This window comes from Eptesicus fuscus, chromosome 11 (genome assembly GCF_027574615.1).
Source record: "Eptesicus fuscus isolate TK198812 chromosome 11, DD_ASM_mEF_20220401, whole genome shotgun sequence".
Taxonomy (NCBI): domain Eukaryota; kingdom Metazoa; phylum Chordata; class Mammalia; order Chiroptera; family Vespertilionidae; genus Eptesicus; species Eptesicus fuscus.
The window spans coordinates 35838921-35855951 of NC_072483.1; positions in this window are offsets into that span (position 1 = coordinate 35838921).

Here is a 17031-nt window from a genome sequence, read left to right on the forward strand (position 1 = left end):
GATCCATGAATGTGGAAGGAGGTCCTCAGAGCTGCTAACAGAAGGGATCTCTAAAAAGCCACCCATGGGAGAAACCAAGATGGCGGCATAAGGTAAATACCTAACTGTTGCCTACCACAACAATTTTGAAACTACAACTGGAAAACAGAGCGCACACCGTCCAGAACCACCGGAAAGCTGGCAGAGTGGAAAACCTACAACTAGAGGAAAAACAGAGAGGGGGATGCTGAGCCTCAGGAGCTGTGGAGGTGCGGAGATCCGTGAGCGCGGAAAGGGCGGGCGGCTGAATACGCGGCAGGCTTGCTCGCAGTGCGCGGAGAGGGAGGGCAGCAGACGCTGCGTGGCTAGCTTTCTCGTTTGGGAGAAAAACAAAACCGACTGCACTGAAATCCAGCTGCGGTCGGGGAGAAACTGGGCTGTTTGGCAGCAGACGAGGCTTGAGAGCAGCCTTCTCTCAGAGGCGTGCAGCCATTAATTCGGGCACGGAGGAACCGGCCCTCTTGGAAACCAAGTTTGTCTGCACCACCCTGAGACTCCGCCCCATCCAATCTGAGCACAGCCCTCCCAGTGACTGGATTTCTCATTCGGGAGAAAAACAAAGCCCCAGCTGGGGAGAAACTGGTCTGTTAGGCAGTGGGAGAGGCTCGAAAGCTGCCTTCTCTCAGAGGCGCGCAGCCATTAATTCGGGCACGGAGAAACCGCCCCTCTTAGGGCGGAGCAGACGGGAAACCAAAGCTTGTCTGCACCACCCTGAGACTCCGCCCCATCCAAGCTGAGCACAGAAGCTCTCCCAGTGGAGACACTGCTGATCCTCACAGCCAACTGGCTTGGAGATCAACTCCCGCCAGTGATACCAACAATCCCAACCACTCTGAACTCCAGTTTCTGGGGACACGCGGGGGACCCAGATGCCTACGGGAGGGACTCTCGGCCGGTCGGAGAGTGAGAGTGACTTTTCTGTCGGTGTGGACGACACCAGATTTCAACCACTCTCATAAGGGACACATTCAAGAGGCAGACTCAGTGAGCACCAAAGCCCTACTGTGTCTCCAGCACAGCAATTCTTCCGTTATATACACAGCAGGCCCTCACAACCAATTGGACCGGAGGTCAATTCCTCCCTGTGTACCAACAGCAATCAGGGCTTTTAACTACACCAAGACTTTCCACTCAGCCCACAAAGGGGAGTACCAAGAGCGACCACCTAGGGTGATTGGGGAAGCTGAGCTACCGGCCCCTATAGGTCACCGACCACACAAAGCCACTCCATCAACACAGGGAGGCAGCCAAAATGTGGAGACATCGAAGTATGTCACAAGTAGGAGAAATAGATGAAAGCAAACTAATGGACGACACAGTGTTCAGAACCATATTTATAAGGTTACTCAAGAATCTTCTAAAAACTGCTGAGAAACTTGAAGAGACCTTCAAGGACCTTAATGAGAATACCAAAAAAATGGAAAAGGACCAGTCAGAAATTATGCATACACTGTCTGAAATAAAGAATATACAGAGTAGACCACCACACCCTAAGAGTCAAACCAAAGAGCTGGAATATGAGGAAGAAAAAAACACTCAACCAGAGAGGCGGAAAGAAAGAAGAATCCAAAAGTGTGAGGATAGCATAAGGAGCCTCCGGGATGGCTTTAAGCGTACCAATATCCGAATTTTTGGGGTGCCAGAAGAGATACTGAAAACCTATTTGAAGAAATAATGACAGAAAACTTCCCCCACCTGGTGAAAGAAATGGACTTACAAGTTCAGGAAGTGCACAGAACTCCAAACAAGAGGAATCAAAAGAGGACCACACCAAGACACATCATAATTAAAATGCCAAGGGCAAAAGACAAAGAGAGAATCTTACAAGCAGCAAGAGAAAAACAGTTAGTTACCTACAAGGGAGCACCCATACGACTGTCAGCTGATTTCTCAACAGAAACTATGCAGGCCAGATGGGCATGGCAAGAAATATTCCAAGTGATGAATAGCAAGAACCTACAACCAAGACTACTCTACCCAGCAAAGTTATCATTCAGAATTGAAGGGCAGATAAAGAGCTTCACAGATAAGAAAAAGCTAAAGGAGTTCATCACCACCAAACCAGTATTATATGAAATGCTGAAAGGTATTCTTTAAAAAGAGGAAAAAGAAGGAAAAAGTAAAGATAAAAATTATGAACAACAAATATCAACAAGTGATTCTAAAACTCAAGTGAATTCAAAATCTGAGGAACAGAATAAACTGGTGAACATAATAGAATCAGAGGCATAGAATGGGAGTGGATTGATAATTCTCAGGGGGAAAGGGGTGTCTGTGTGGGGGGTATGGGAAGAGACTGGACAAAAATCATACACCTATGGATAAGGACAATGGGGGGGGAGGGAACCGGGTGATGGGGAGATATGGGGGGGAAAAAGGAGAAACAATTGTAATAATCTGAACAATAAAGATTTATTTTTAAAAAAAATAATAAAATAAATAAATAAATAAATAAAAAGCCACCCATTTTGATCTGATGCAAAAGGACAGCCTAAAAATTTTAAAAGTGTGCCGGTTGCTTAGACCCAAGGGGGAAAGGGGGACTGCGCAGAGTTGTGTGCAGCCCCATTGTTCACACACTTGGGTTTTTTCCTCTTCAAATCCTTGCTTCTGATTACTAAGCCCAATACATTGGATCACCCAGTTGGGGACACCCTGGGAGACTGCAGGGGAAAGTTGTTTTTCTGGAACCTGAGGATCGGAGCAGGGAGTGACCATCGGAGAGCCAGCTCTGGGGCAGCCCACTCCCACAAACCGGTATTGAGTGCCACAGGGAAAGCAGGATCTAAGTACAGGCTAGAGAGGACCTATAGACCTGGAGGTCAATCCAGAAACACTGCCACCCAGAGGCTGAATCACAAATTGACTCTTGTGTAATCAAAAATAAAGGAATACAATAAATTAAAACACCGCCTGCTTAAAAATCAGGACTGGCTTACAACACTGAGGAGCAGTGGAATGCAGGGAATTACAATACTGTCCTGAATGGGAACCAGGTGTGCCAAACAGAACAATAGAGGAAGTGAATGACCTTCACTACTGCACATTTTATTTATTTATTTATTTTTTCATCTTTTACTTAAGAAACTAATTTTTTCTTTTTTCCTCACTTGATTTTACCTTTTTAATTATTACATTTTTATTTTCAATCAGTATTATTACTATTACTATTTTACCTTTTTTTTTTTTAAGTGTCATTTTATTTTCTCTTTATTTTACTTTGGGATTAGTGTTCTACATTCTATTTTCATCTTTCCTTTAGCATTGTTTTACTCTATCTCAACTCTACCTTTATGCCATCACTCTCTTCCTAAATTTTCCCCTTTTGGTGTCCTGTTTCTCTTACCCTTTTCCTGCTTTAGATTTTCCCTATTCTTTCTGTTTACCCCCTATTAAAATTTCACCCTACTTATATATCTAATTTCCAATCTCCTGCTCCAAATCCATACACACCTCTCTCTTCTCTGTCTTAACTATCCAAAAAATTGCTTTTCTCTCTGTCCTTTTGTTGTTGTTTGCTTGAATGTTGATTATATCGATTTTTTATGCTTTTTTGTGAGACTGTTTTGCTTATTCTTTTTATTGTTTGTTTTTTTTTTGTTTGCTTTGTTTTTATTTGTTTTTTGCTTCTGTTTTCCCTAGCCTTGCTTGATATTAGTTGTTGTTTGTAGTTTGTATTAATCTCCAGGTACTTGTTGCTGGCATTTGCTGGGATTAGTGGCTGCTCTATTGGAGTTTTCTCCCCATATATATAGTTTGTTCCCCTTTTCTTTCTTAGTCTCTTTCTTTTCTCTCTTACTTTTTTTTTCCTTTTCCCAATTTCATTTTGGCACTCCTTTTTTCTTTTTTCTTTTTCCTCTTCTTTCTCTTCTATCCCCTAATTTGCCTTTCTCTGGTGGTCACCTTTATTGGGGGTTATTAATATCATGAATACATTTCTGTTCAGTGCCTTGTGTGTTGTGCCTGGTTGTGTTGTATTTTGTGCCTTTAAATCAATGCCGGAGAGAGAGAACTACATAACCAGATATCCGGAGAAGAGAGACCATGGGGAGACAAAGAAACAGCCCGCATATGAAAGAAAAGCAGCCTCACCAGAAAAGAAAGTAAACAAAATAGAGGCAAGCAACCTGTCAGAGAAAGAATTCAGAGAAATGGTCACAAGGTGGCTGAAAAGAATGGAAGACAAATTCAACAATATGAGTAAGAACCAAGAGGAAATGAAGAAGAACTAAGAAAAAATGAAAAATGACATCACTGCTGTAAAGAACTCAATAGAAAGCATCAAGAGTAGACTAGAAGAAACAGAGGACCGCATCAGTGAGCTAGAAGACAAGGTGGGAAAAAATACCCAAGTAGAGCAGCTTCTAGAAAAAAAAAATTAAAAAGCAGGAGGAGAGCCTAAGGGAACTTTGGGACAACATGAAACAAAACAACACCCACATAATAGGGGTTCCAGAAGGAGAGGAAACTGAGCAAGGAATAGAAAACCTGTTTGAAGAAATAATGACAGAAAACTTCCCCGATATAGGGAAGAAAAAACCCACACAACTCCAAGAAGCCCACAGAGTCCCAAGCAAAATAAACCCCAAAAGACTGATGCCAAGGCACATTATAATTAAATTGGCAAACACCAATGACAAAGTAAGAATCTTAAAAGCGGCCAGAGAGAGACAGAAAGTTACATACAAAGGAACCCCCATCAGACTAGCAACGGATTTCTCAACAGAAACTCATCAGGCCAGAAGGGAATGGGATGAAATATACAAAGTCATGTGAAGGAAGGGTCTGAATCCAAGAATACTGTACCCAGCAAGGCTATCAATCAAAATTGAAGGTGAAATCAGGAGCTTCGCAGACAAAAAAGGACTAAGGGAATTTATTACCACCAAACCAGCAATGCAAGAAATGCTAAAGGGTCTTCTGTAAAAAAAGAAATAGGAAGCGAAGAAGGAACACAGGGGTAAAGAATAAAAATGGCGACAAATAAGTACCTGTCAATAATAACTTTAAATGTAAATGGATTAAATGCCCCAATCAAAAGACATAGGGTAACAGACTGGATAAGAAAACATGACCCATATATCTGCTGCCTACAAGAAACCCACCTCAGAAAAAAAGACACACACAGACTGAGGGTGAAGGGATGGAAAAAGGTTTTCCAGGCAAATGGAAATGAAAAAAAGAGCTGGGGTAGCAATACTTATATCTGACAAATTAGATCTCAAAGTGAAGAACATAACAAGAGATAAGGAAGGCCACTTCATAATACTAAAGGGAGCAATCCAACAAGAAGAAATAACTCTGGTAAACATATATGCACCCAATACAGGAGCACCCAAATACATTAAAAAAAAACTCCTGGAGGATATCAAGGGAGAGATTTACAGCAATACAATCATAGTAGGAGACTTTAATACCCCACTATCACCATTGGACAAATCCTCTAAACAAAAAATCAGCAAAGAAACATCAATCCTAAATGACTCACTAGACCAGATGGAATTAATTGACATCTTCAGAACATTTCACCCCAAAGCCACAGAATATACATTCTTCTCAAGTGCACATGGGTCATTTACAAAGATAGACCATATGTTAGGACATAGGCAAAGTCTCTCCAAATTCAAGAAGATAGAGATCATATCAAGCATCTTCTCAGATCACAGTGGCATAAAACTGGAAATCAACTACAATAAAAACAATCCAAAGAAATCAAACACATGGAGACTAAACAGCATGCTATTAAACAATGACTGGGTTACCAGAGACATCAAGGAAGAAATAAAAAACTTCATGGCAACAAATGAAAATGAAAACACAACAATCCAAAATCTATGGGACACAGCGAAAGCAGTCTTGAGAGGGAAGTTCATAGCTATACAAGCCTACTGCAAAAAAACAAGAAACAATGGTAATAAATTACCTAACCCTACAACTCAAAGAGTTAGAAAGAGAGCAACAAGAAAAGCCCAGTGTAAGCAGAAGGAAGGAAATAATAAAGATCAGAGTGGATATAAATGACATAAAGACCAAAGAAACAATACAAATGATCAACAAAACCAAGAGCTGGTTGTTTGAAAAAATAAACAAGATTGATGAACCTCTAGCCAGGCTCACCAAGAAGCAAAGAGAGAGGACCCAAATAAACAAAATCAGAAATGAAAGAAGTGAAATAACAACAGACCCCACCGAAATACAAAGGATTGTTACAAAATACTACGAACAACTCTATTTCAACAAACTGGACAACCTAGAGGAAATGAACATATTCCTAGAAAAATATAACCTCCCAAAACTCAATCAGGAAGAATCTAAACATTTCAATAGGCCAATAACTATGGAAGAAATTGAAGCAGTCATCAAAAAGCTTCCGGCAAACAAATGCCCAGGGCCAGACGGCTTCACAGGGGAGTTTTACCAAACATTCAAGGAAGAACTAAAACCTATCCTCCTCAGACTATTCCAAAAAATTCAAGAGGAAGGAAAACTTCCAAGCTCCTTCTATGAAGCCAGCATCACCCCAATACCAAAACCAGATAAAGACAAAACAATGAAAGAGAATTACAGGCCAATATCCCTCATGAACATAGATGCCAAAATCCTCAACAAAATTCTAGCAAATTGGATCCAGCAGTACATCAGAAAGATCATGCACCATGACCAAATAGGATTTATCCCAGGAATTCAAGGATGGTACAATATCCGCAAATCAATAAATGTGATCCATCACATAAACAAATTGAGAGATAAAAATCACATAGTAGTCATATCAATTGATGCAGAAAAAGCATTTGACAAAATCCAACACCCTTTCTTGATAAAAACTCTCAACAAGGTGGGAATAGAAGGATCATACCTCAACATAGTAAAAGCTATATATGATAAACCCACAGCTAACATCATACTCAATGGGCAAAAACTAAAACCATATCCCCTAAGAACAGGAACAAGACAGGGATGCCTACTCTCACCACTCCTGTTTGACATAGTACTGGAAGTATTAGCCATTGCAATTAGACAAGAAGAAGAAATAAAAGGCATCCAAATTGGAAAAGAAGAAGTAAAGCTGTCCTTATTTGCAGATGACATGATATTGTACCTAAAAAACCCGAAAGACTCCATCAAAAAACTAATAGACTTAATAAATGAATTCAGCAATGTAGCAGAATACAAAATTAACACCAAGAAATCTATGGCATTTCTATACACCAATAGTGAACTTACAGAAAGAGAGACTAAAAAACCAATCCCATTTACTATCACACCAAAAAAATTAAGATACCTAGGAATAAACTTAACTAAGGAGGTAAAAGACCTATACGCTGAAAACTACAGGTCACTGAAAAAAGAGATAGAGGAAGACGTAAACAGATGGAAGAACATACCATGTTCATGGATTGGTAGAATCAACATCATTAAAATGTCCATACTACCCAAAGCAATCTATAGATTCAATGCACTCCCCATTAAAATACCAATGGTATATTTCACAGACCTAGAAAGAACTCTCCAAAAATTCATCTGGAATAAAAAAAAAAAAAGACCCCAAATAGCCACAGCAATCCTGAGAAAGAAGAATAAAGTAGGAGGGATCTCAATACCAGATTTCAAGCTGTATTACAAAGCCACTGTTCTCAAAACAGCCTGGTATTGACACAAGACAGACATATAGACCAATGGAATAGAATAGATAATCCAGATATCGACCCAAACCATTATGCTCAATTAATATTTGACAAAGGAGGCATGAACATACAATGGAGTCAAGACAGTCTCTTCAATAAATGGTGTTGGGAAAATTGGACAGATACAAGCAAAAAAATGAAACTAGATCACCAACTTATACCATACACAAAAATAAACTCAAAATGGATATAGGACTTAAACATAAGATGGGAAACCATAAAAATACTAGAGGAATCCACAGGCAGCAAAATCTCAGGCATATGCCGAAAGAACTTCTTCACTGACACTGCCCCCTAGGGCAATGGAAGCTAAAGAGAAAATAAACAAATGGGACTACATCAAAATAAAAAGCTTTTTCACAGCAAAAGAAACCATCAACAAAACAACAAGAAAGCCCACTGTATGGGAGAACATATCTGCAAATGTTATCACTGAAAAAGGTTTAATCTCCAACATCTACAGGCAACTTATACAACTTAATAAAAGGAAGATAAATGATCCAATAAAAAAATGGGCAACGGACCTAAATAGAATCTTTTCTAAAGAAGACAGAAGGAAGGCCAAGAGACACATGAAAACATGCTTAAAGTCACTAATTATCCAAGAGATACAAATCAAAACAACAATGCGGTGCCATCTCACACCTGTCAGAATGGCTATCATCAACAAATCAACAAACGACAAGTGTTGGCGAGGATGCGGAGAAAAAGGAACCCTCGTGCACTGCTGGTGGGAATGCAGACTGGTGCAGCCACTGTGGAGAACCGTATGGAGTTTCCTCAAAAAACTGAAAATGGAACTCCCATTTGACCCAGTAATCCCACTTCTAGGAATATATCCTAAGAAACTAGAAGCACCAATCAGAAAGGATATATGCACCCCTATGTTCATAGCAGCACAATTTACAATAGCTAAGATTTGGAAATAGTCTAGGTGCCCGTCAGCAGATGACTGGATCAGAAAACTATGGTATATCTACACAATGGAATACTATGCTGCTATAAAAAAAAAAAAAAAAAGGAATTCTTACCATTTGCAGCAACCTGGATGGAACTGGAGAACATTATGCTAAGTGAAATAAGCCAGTCAATGAAAGAAAAATACCACATGATCTCACTCATTTGTGGATAATAAAGAACATTATAAACTGATGAACAAAAAGATAGATACAGAGGCAGTAAAGCATCAAACAGACTGTCAAATTACAGCGGGAAAGTTAGGGAGAGGTGGGGGAGATAAGAGGTCAACTGAAGGACTTGTATGCATGCATATAAGCATAACCAATGGACGTAAAACACTGGGGGGTGAGGGCATGTATGGGAGTGGGGAGGGGGGAATGGTAAGATATGTACACATATAATACCTTAATTTAAAAAATGGAAAAAATAAATAAATAAATAAATAAATAAACAGCCGAGAGCCTTAAAAAAAAAAAGAAGAGAAAAGAAAAATATGCAAAGAAAATACAGCATTATAGTTTTTGTATAGTGTAGTGGGAATATGGGATATAATACAGAGGAAAGAAGGCTGACTTTGACAGATTTGAGTTTAAATTTCAAAAATGAACTGTCTAGCAAGAAAATCTAGGAAAAAAATAACTTCCTTAGCCTCATTTTTTATCCTAAATAGGACTAATATCTTACAGTGGTGTGAGAATTCAAACTAATTCATTGATAATTCCTGATTCATTCATAGCAGATACCCAGTAAATGGTAACAGTTATATTTATCTAGCATTTTTCAAAGGAAACTCACAGAATTTGATTAACTATAATTATGATCACATGTAAAGTTTTAAAAATGAGCAATAAAGTGGACATAGTTATGGATTAGATATTTTAAGTACTCAGGAAGATTTCTTTGAAAGGTAAATTTACAACATTTTCACTAGTTGCCAAGCATTTAATGTCCTTGAGCTGTGGAACATTTGTTATGTAGGTAGAAAACTACTGATTGATTGATTGATTGATTGATTGATTTGGCTAGAAAAAGTCAGGCACAATATAGAGAATGTTCATTCTATCATTCCAAAGTGTAGTCATTTAATTAAATAAATATATTTGCTATTTTCCTTTACTGTCTTTTGAACTAAGCTTAAATTTAATGATCTAGATCCAGAAGTCTAGTTTCTAAGCCCATTTTACCAAACTCCATTCCTCTCAAGCCTCAGATTAAAATATGAATCCCACTTCTCCACAGTCTCACCAATTTAGGTTATAGGTAGTTGTACAAATTAGCCAGCTTGTCTTTCCCTTGAAATATTCTTTTCAATTGGAAGAAAAAAGTATATCAATAAATTTGTCTTATTTCTATACCACCAAACATTCCTCAAGGACAAGACATGTCTTTGCCAAGGCTGTGCTAAACTGTTATTCTTCACAATCACTTGGTTTTCCCTCCTGTGGGAGGTTATCTCACTGCCCTGTTGAATTCAGATGTGGCCTTGTGATTCACTTTGACAAATATAATGTGAAGTGACATGTGTGACTTCTGGGATGATTCTGTAAGAACACACCCTCTTTCCGTCACCCCTAAGATTTTGGAAGTGCATGGTAGGTTGGATCCTCCATCAGCCTGTGTCTCTGACTATTGAGCTGAGCCCTTTGACATCCTCCACTGAACATGTAACATGAATCAGAAGCTCTGTTGTTTTAAACTGTTATAACCTAAGATTTAAATTGTTTGTTTTCACAGCATAACCTCACCCATCCTGACTGATGGAAACCAGAAAACAAAAACAAAAAAATGGATGGCAGAAAATTGTGGTCTATAAAATATCAGGTTAATAAAGGAGATAAAGACAGGAAAGTCAGGAGTTCAATAAGGTACAGAAAGAAAGTTACATCAACCATCACTGATAAAGATGTAGCTCTCTGGTGTCCTTAATAATGATAACAAATATTCTATGCAGCAGTGGTAGGAAATTTTTAAAAGGAAAATTACATGTAGATGAAATGTTCAAAAATACCTATGATTGTCTTTTTATCTAGAAAATGTTTTTAACAAAGTTAATAGGGGACTTCAGAACTTCAGAAATAATATTTTTTCGAGTAATGGAGGGATACAGATGATGGATAATGCAACTAATATTTACTATACAAGTTAAAAACTAAGGGCTGACCATCATTCCAACAATGAAAAACAACCATTTACTAAAAACAGTATAAGAATATTTCTTTAGTATAATCTAGGCTACATATACACCAAAACAAACTATAGAATTTATTTGATTTGTTTTGGAGAATTATAAATGAAACATAAAATATTCTTCTAAAAACAAATTTTTTTACTTTAAAATTACTGGGATCAACAATGTTCCACTGCATACAAATCACTCACCAGAACAATAATAAATCACACATTTTTATGTTCTAGGAAATAGCTTTGTCAGTCACTACAGCTCAGAATAGACCATCACTATTCAGAGAAAAAAATTCTTTCAGTGAATTTTGGCCAGTTTCTACAGAAAGACAAAATGTTTTCCTTCTTTTCTGAAGGAGTTATGACCAAGCTCTGTCAATGCACCTTAAATAGGAAATACATTCCAAAAATAAACAGTAGAAAAATAAAATAAAACATAAGAGTGGGGGTTTAAACATGGAAAGAGAAAACAACAAAAATAAAAAATAAATAAACAACAGCATAATCAAAAATTAAGATGATGAAACAAAAGTGCAGGGAATAAAAAGTAATCCAGGTTAGCTACAGATTAGGGAATTTGTATTTAAAAAGCAGAAGAACAAAAAGCTAGAAAATGCTGGGGCCGATGCTAATAGTTATCCTACAATATGTTTATCCCCATTTTCCTCAGTAGTAGAACACCCATCTGAAATAAAGACTGCATATACCTGACTTCCTTTCAGTTAGGTGTGGCCAAGAGTCCAAGTTCTGGGCAATAGCTCATTAATGAAAATGATCTGCACAACTTCCAGAAATGTCTTTAAATGGAATGAACAAACTCCTCTTGATGTTAGAGGAGCAACAAAATAGAAGGAACCTGGGTCCCTGACACTGTGAGGAGCCATGTCATCTCACAACTGCCTATAATGCATGTGAGGGAGAAATAAATTTCTATCTTTTTTAAAGACACTGTTATTTTGGGTTTTCTGTCACTTTCAGCTGAACCTAATCCTAAATAATACATGTTATAGACTTAATTGTGTCCCCCCAAAATCATATTTTGACCCCCAAAATAATGATATTGAAAATAGATCCTATAAAAATAATGAAGGTTAAATGGGGTCAAAAGGGAGGGATCTCATCCAATAGGACTCATGTCCTTAAGGACTCATGTCTCTCTCTCTTTGTGAACACACAGAAGAAAGGCCATGTGAGGACATAGCGTGAGACAGCTGTCTGCAAGCCAGGAAGAGAGGGATCACCATAAATCAAGCCTGAAGCATCTTAATCTTGGACTTCCTAGTGTGCAGAACTGTGAGGAAATAAACTTCTATTGTATAAGCCACCTGTCTCGGGTATTTTGTTATGGCAGCCTGAGTTAAGACAGTACAGATGTACAGAACCACAACACCCAAGGCTTTAGGAGCCATATTAAGGAACTTAGGTGTTACTAAGCAAAGGTGTTGGGCAACAGAGATGGAAATCATCAAGGCATTACATTCAGAAAATGAATATAAAAGTGATCAAAAGAAAGGCTGAAGTCTGTAAGAATGCTATGAGGTGATAAGATTCACATTATATAAAGTTTTATATAAAAGATGAGGAACTCAATGGAACTTATAATGTTTCTTTTTCAAATCTATGACACTCTTCTCATAAAGTCAACTCTATGAGACATGATATTCTTTAACATAAGCCTGAAAGAATTAAGGAATTTTAGTTGAAATAAATAATTCAACAATAGACATTAGCAACACTAATTCCCCATTTGCAATAATTGACAAATAGGTAGAAGATCCATAAGGAAATAGAAGAGTTGGATAACACTGTAAACCAACAAGACTAATAGACATTTATAGAACATACCACCCATTTTTTTTTCTTATGTGCCAAACAACTTTGTAAGCTTTTTTCTCAGTATTTATACAATTTGAAAATTTGTTCCTTAGGGTTCTTTGAGGGATGTCTGCTCATGACAAACACTGACCAATAAAACTTTATGAATATAAATCCAGGAGAGAGTGTTTTGGTCTTATTTACCTACATAATTGATTTTCATAATTTCATTATTCACAGTGTTTGTTTTCATTATGCTTCTCCAAGATATTCAGCCTATTTCATAATATTTGTATCTTGCTGCCTACTGATGTGTATGAATAAAAGCAGACTCATTTTAATACTAGCCCAAATGAGACATAATAAGAAAGACAAAAGTGTGGCAAATAAAAGTAATTCTAAATCTCAGAATACGTGAAAACTGGTTTTCCTGCTGCTCAGGATTTAACATGCCATTGATCTTTCCATTTGTAAGTAAAATTGAGAATCAAGGTGCAGCAACATTATCTTCTAAAAGAACCACAAAGACACATGTTTCATAGCTTGTATCAAACATGCTAAAATATGAGTTAGATATTAGACACATTTTCAGTATGTTTGATTTTATCATTAATAAATATTATTATATTTGTAATAAATATTATTATATAAGTAATTTATTCTAAGAATAAAACACTTATTGATTATATCCAACCTGTCAAATATTTACAAATTAGATCTTATTTTATCCTCACACCAATACTATAAGGTATTCTTACAGCCATTTTACAGATTAGGAATTTAGTTCAAAAGAATAAAGTAGGCATGTGCCAGGAAGTAGGGGAGGCTGGGGGAAGGTCAATGGGGGGGGGTGGGAAAGGAGACATATGTACTACTATTTGTAATACTTTAAACAATAAAAAAAAAATTTAAATAAATAAATAAATAAAAGAATAAAGTAAATGTTTTCCCATAATGGACTGCTAATAATGGGGCAAGCCAGGATTTATCTTTGAACTACAGTAACTCCAACACTTTCGAATTTCCCATAGAAAACACTGTATAAAGCACCACAAATATACAAACCATAATTGTTAGATATAAAAATAACACATTTTTATTTCTTTATTTTAAAATTCAAAGTGAAACCAAGAGTTGCTGCAATTATCCAGATAATTGAGTGCCTTGAGAAACATGAGTTCAAGTAAAAAGAGATTTCTGCTCCAAATTATTAAAATTAGTTGTCAAATTTAGCTACTATTTCTAATTATTTAAGTCTCCTTTACCTTGCCTACTTGGGCTGAGCCTAATTTACAGGCTAAGACTTCTTGTTTTATGTTATGCTTTATTATTTATCATATTTGTAATTATAAATAGTTGACTTTAGAAGTCAAGGTTGGAAGGGTTCAACTTCCCTAAGGCTTTTGCTATTCACAACGTAATAGTCTGATGCCTCTTGTTTTGAAGAATTAAGCAAATATCCATTTAACTATTTTAAAATAATCTCGAATCTTAGGGTCACAAGAACATCTTAACTGTCTTTGCCTTTTAAAAGTACCAGAAACTCTAAATAAATACTTTATATTATGATTATGTGAATTTTATATCAAAGATAAATAAACATTTTTTGAAAGAGGACATACAGAAGGCCTAGAGACACATGAAAACATGCGCAAAGTCACTAATCATCCGAGAGATGCAAATCAAAATGACAATGAAGTACCATCTCACATCTGTCAGAATGGCTATCATCAACAAATCAACAAACAAGTGCTGGTGAGGATGCGGAGAAAAGGAACCCTCTTGCGTTGCTGGTGGGAATGCAGACTGGGGCAGCCACTGTGGAAAACAGTATGGCGTTTCCTCAACAAATTAAAAATGGAACTTCCATTTGACTCAGTAATTCCACTTCTAGGACTATATCCCATAAAAACCAGAAATACCAATCAGAAAGGATAAATGCACCCCTATGTTCACAGCAGCACAATTTACAATAGCTAAGATTTGGAAACAGCGTAAGTGCCCATCAGCAGATGAGTGGATTAGAAAACCGTGATACATCTACACAATGGAATACTATGCTGCTGTAAAAAAGGAGCAATTCTTACCATTTGCCACAGCATGGATGGAACTGGAGAGCATTATGCTAAGCGAAATAAACCAGTCAGAAAAAGATAAATATCACATGATCTCACTCATGTGAAATATAATGAACAACATAAACTGATGAACAAAAAATAGAACCAGAGTCACAGAAGCATTGAACAGACTGTCCAACCTATGAGGGAAGGCAGGGGGTGAGGGGATAAGAGATCAACCAAAGGACTTATATGCATGCATATGAGCATAACCAATGGACACAGACAGTAGGGAGGTGAGGGCATATGCTGGGGGAATGGGGACCGTCAGGTATGGGTCAATGGGGGGAAAATGAGACTTATGTAATACTTTAAACCAGGTATCCTCAAACTACAGCCCACGGGCCACATGCTGGTGTTTTTGCCGTTTTGTTTTTTTACTTCAAAATAAGATATGTGCAGTATGCATAGGAATTTGTTCATAGTTTTTTTTAAACTATAGTCCGGCCCTCCAACGGTCTGAGGGACAGTGAACTGGCCCCCTGTTTAAAAAGTTTGAGGATACCTGCAACAATAAAGAATTTTAAATATATATTTATTTTCATACTTTTATATAGTTGACATGAAGATAAATGACTTTTATATTGATAGGCAAATAATAGGCACCCAAATAATATCAACTAGTTTCTTTCACTTGCATTCTTCTGAGAACCTAGGTAGGAGATTAAAACCCATCTCATATTTTCTATTTTCTTATTTCCAGAAAAAAAATTGTAAGAGCTGATAATATTTCAATTAAAATTTAGAAAAAATGCTGGAAATATAAAATAGATCCATATTCCTATTACCCAATTAAAACACAGTAGTGAATTTTTGGTGAATTTACTTAGAGTGCTTTTTATTTACTTTACTATTTTTACTTTGCCTTTAAAATTTATTTTTAAGAGTAATATGTTCATTTTAGAATATTCAAAAAGCACAGGAGGCAGCTGATTGATATTTGAGCTCTCACATTGATGTTTCTCTCTCTCCCTTTCTTTCTCTCTAAAAATCAATAAAAATATTTTTAAAGAGAAAAAGAAAGTCACTATTGCTTATGATGTCTTATTATCTAAATATGGACTTAAATTTTGAAAATATTTTACCTAGCATTTTTGCATCAAATTTTGTAAAGGAAGTAAATATATGTATTCATTTGTTAGGGCTACTATAACAAAATATTATATATTGGATGGCATAAACTATAGAAATTTATTTTCTCACAGTTTTGGAGGCTAGAAATCCAAAATTGAAGTGTTGGCAGGTTTGTTTTCTCCTGAGGCCTCTCTCCTATGCTTGCAGGTGGCCACCTTCTCATTTTGTCCTTATATGGTCTTTCCTCTGTGCACATGCATCCTGGATGTCTCTCTCTGTATCCAAATTTCCTCTTCTTATGATGCCAGTCAGATTGGACTAGGGTACAATCTAATGCCCTATTCTAGCTCAATCATCTTTTTAAAGGCTCTATCCCCAAATACAGTCATATTCTAAGGTAATTGGGGGTTAGGGCTTCAACATATGAATTTGAGAGGACACAATTCAGCCCATAGCAAGCTATAAATTATTCTTTTTACACACACTATCCTTTTTCAATTTTTTTATTATGGTTATACCAACTTCATAAATTGATTCCATAAGTGTTTTATTTTTCTATGACCAGAACAATTTAAATAGCATGAACAATACCTATTTATTGAAGGTTTGGTATATTTGAACCAAAAATCTGTCTGGACTCAGTATCTTTTTAGCATTTGATATCTCCCTTTTCTATGCTATTGTGATGGTATTGTTTTTATGTCTTTTATTATCTTAATTAAATCCAGGACTCAAAAAGAGATATTTTGTATGCTCATTTAGTCAGATGTTGTATTTGTAGTGTTGGGTTTTTTAAAATACATATAAATGATCATATTGTGAAATTTAGTGACTTACTTTTGCTCCATTATACAGGGTGTCCCAAAAAAAATGTATACACACTTTGAATAATCATAAAGGCAGTTAACGCTCTTATTAATCTAATATAATTTTGTAAGAGCATTCTATAACTTTATAAAAATTTTTAAATTTAAAAACAGCATTTTACTTTGCATTCAGCAACATTACAGTCATATTTGCTAATCATAGGTAGACAAAAACTATAGTTTTTCTAATTCTTATTTGTTTAACTACTGATAAGTTTAAACATTTTTCAGTTTTTTACATTTTCATTATTTCTCTATATCTATTATTTCTATCCATTTCTATTTGTGCTCTTC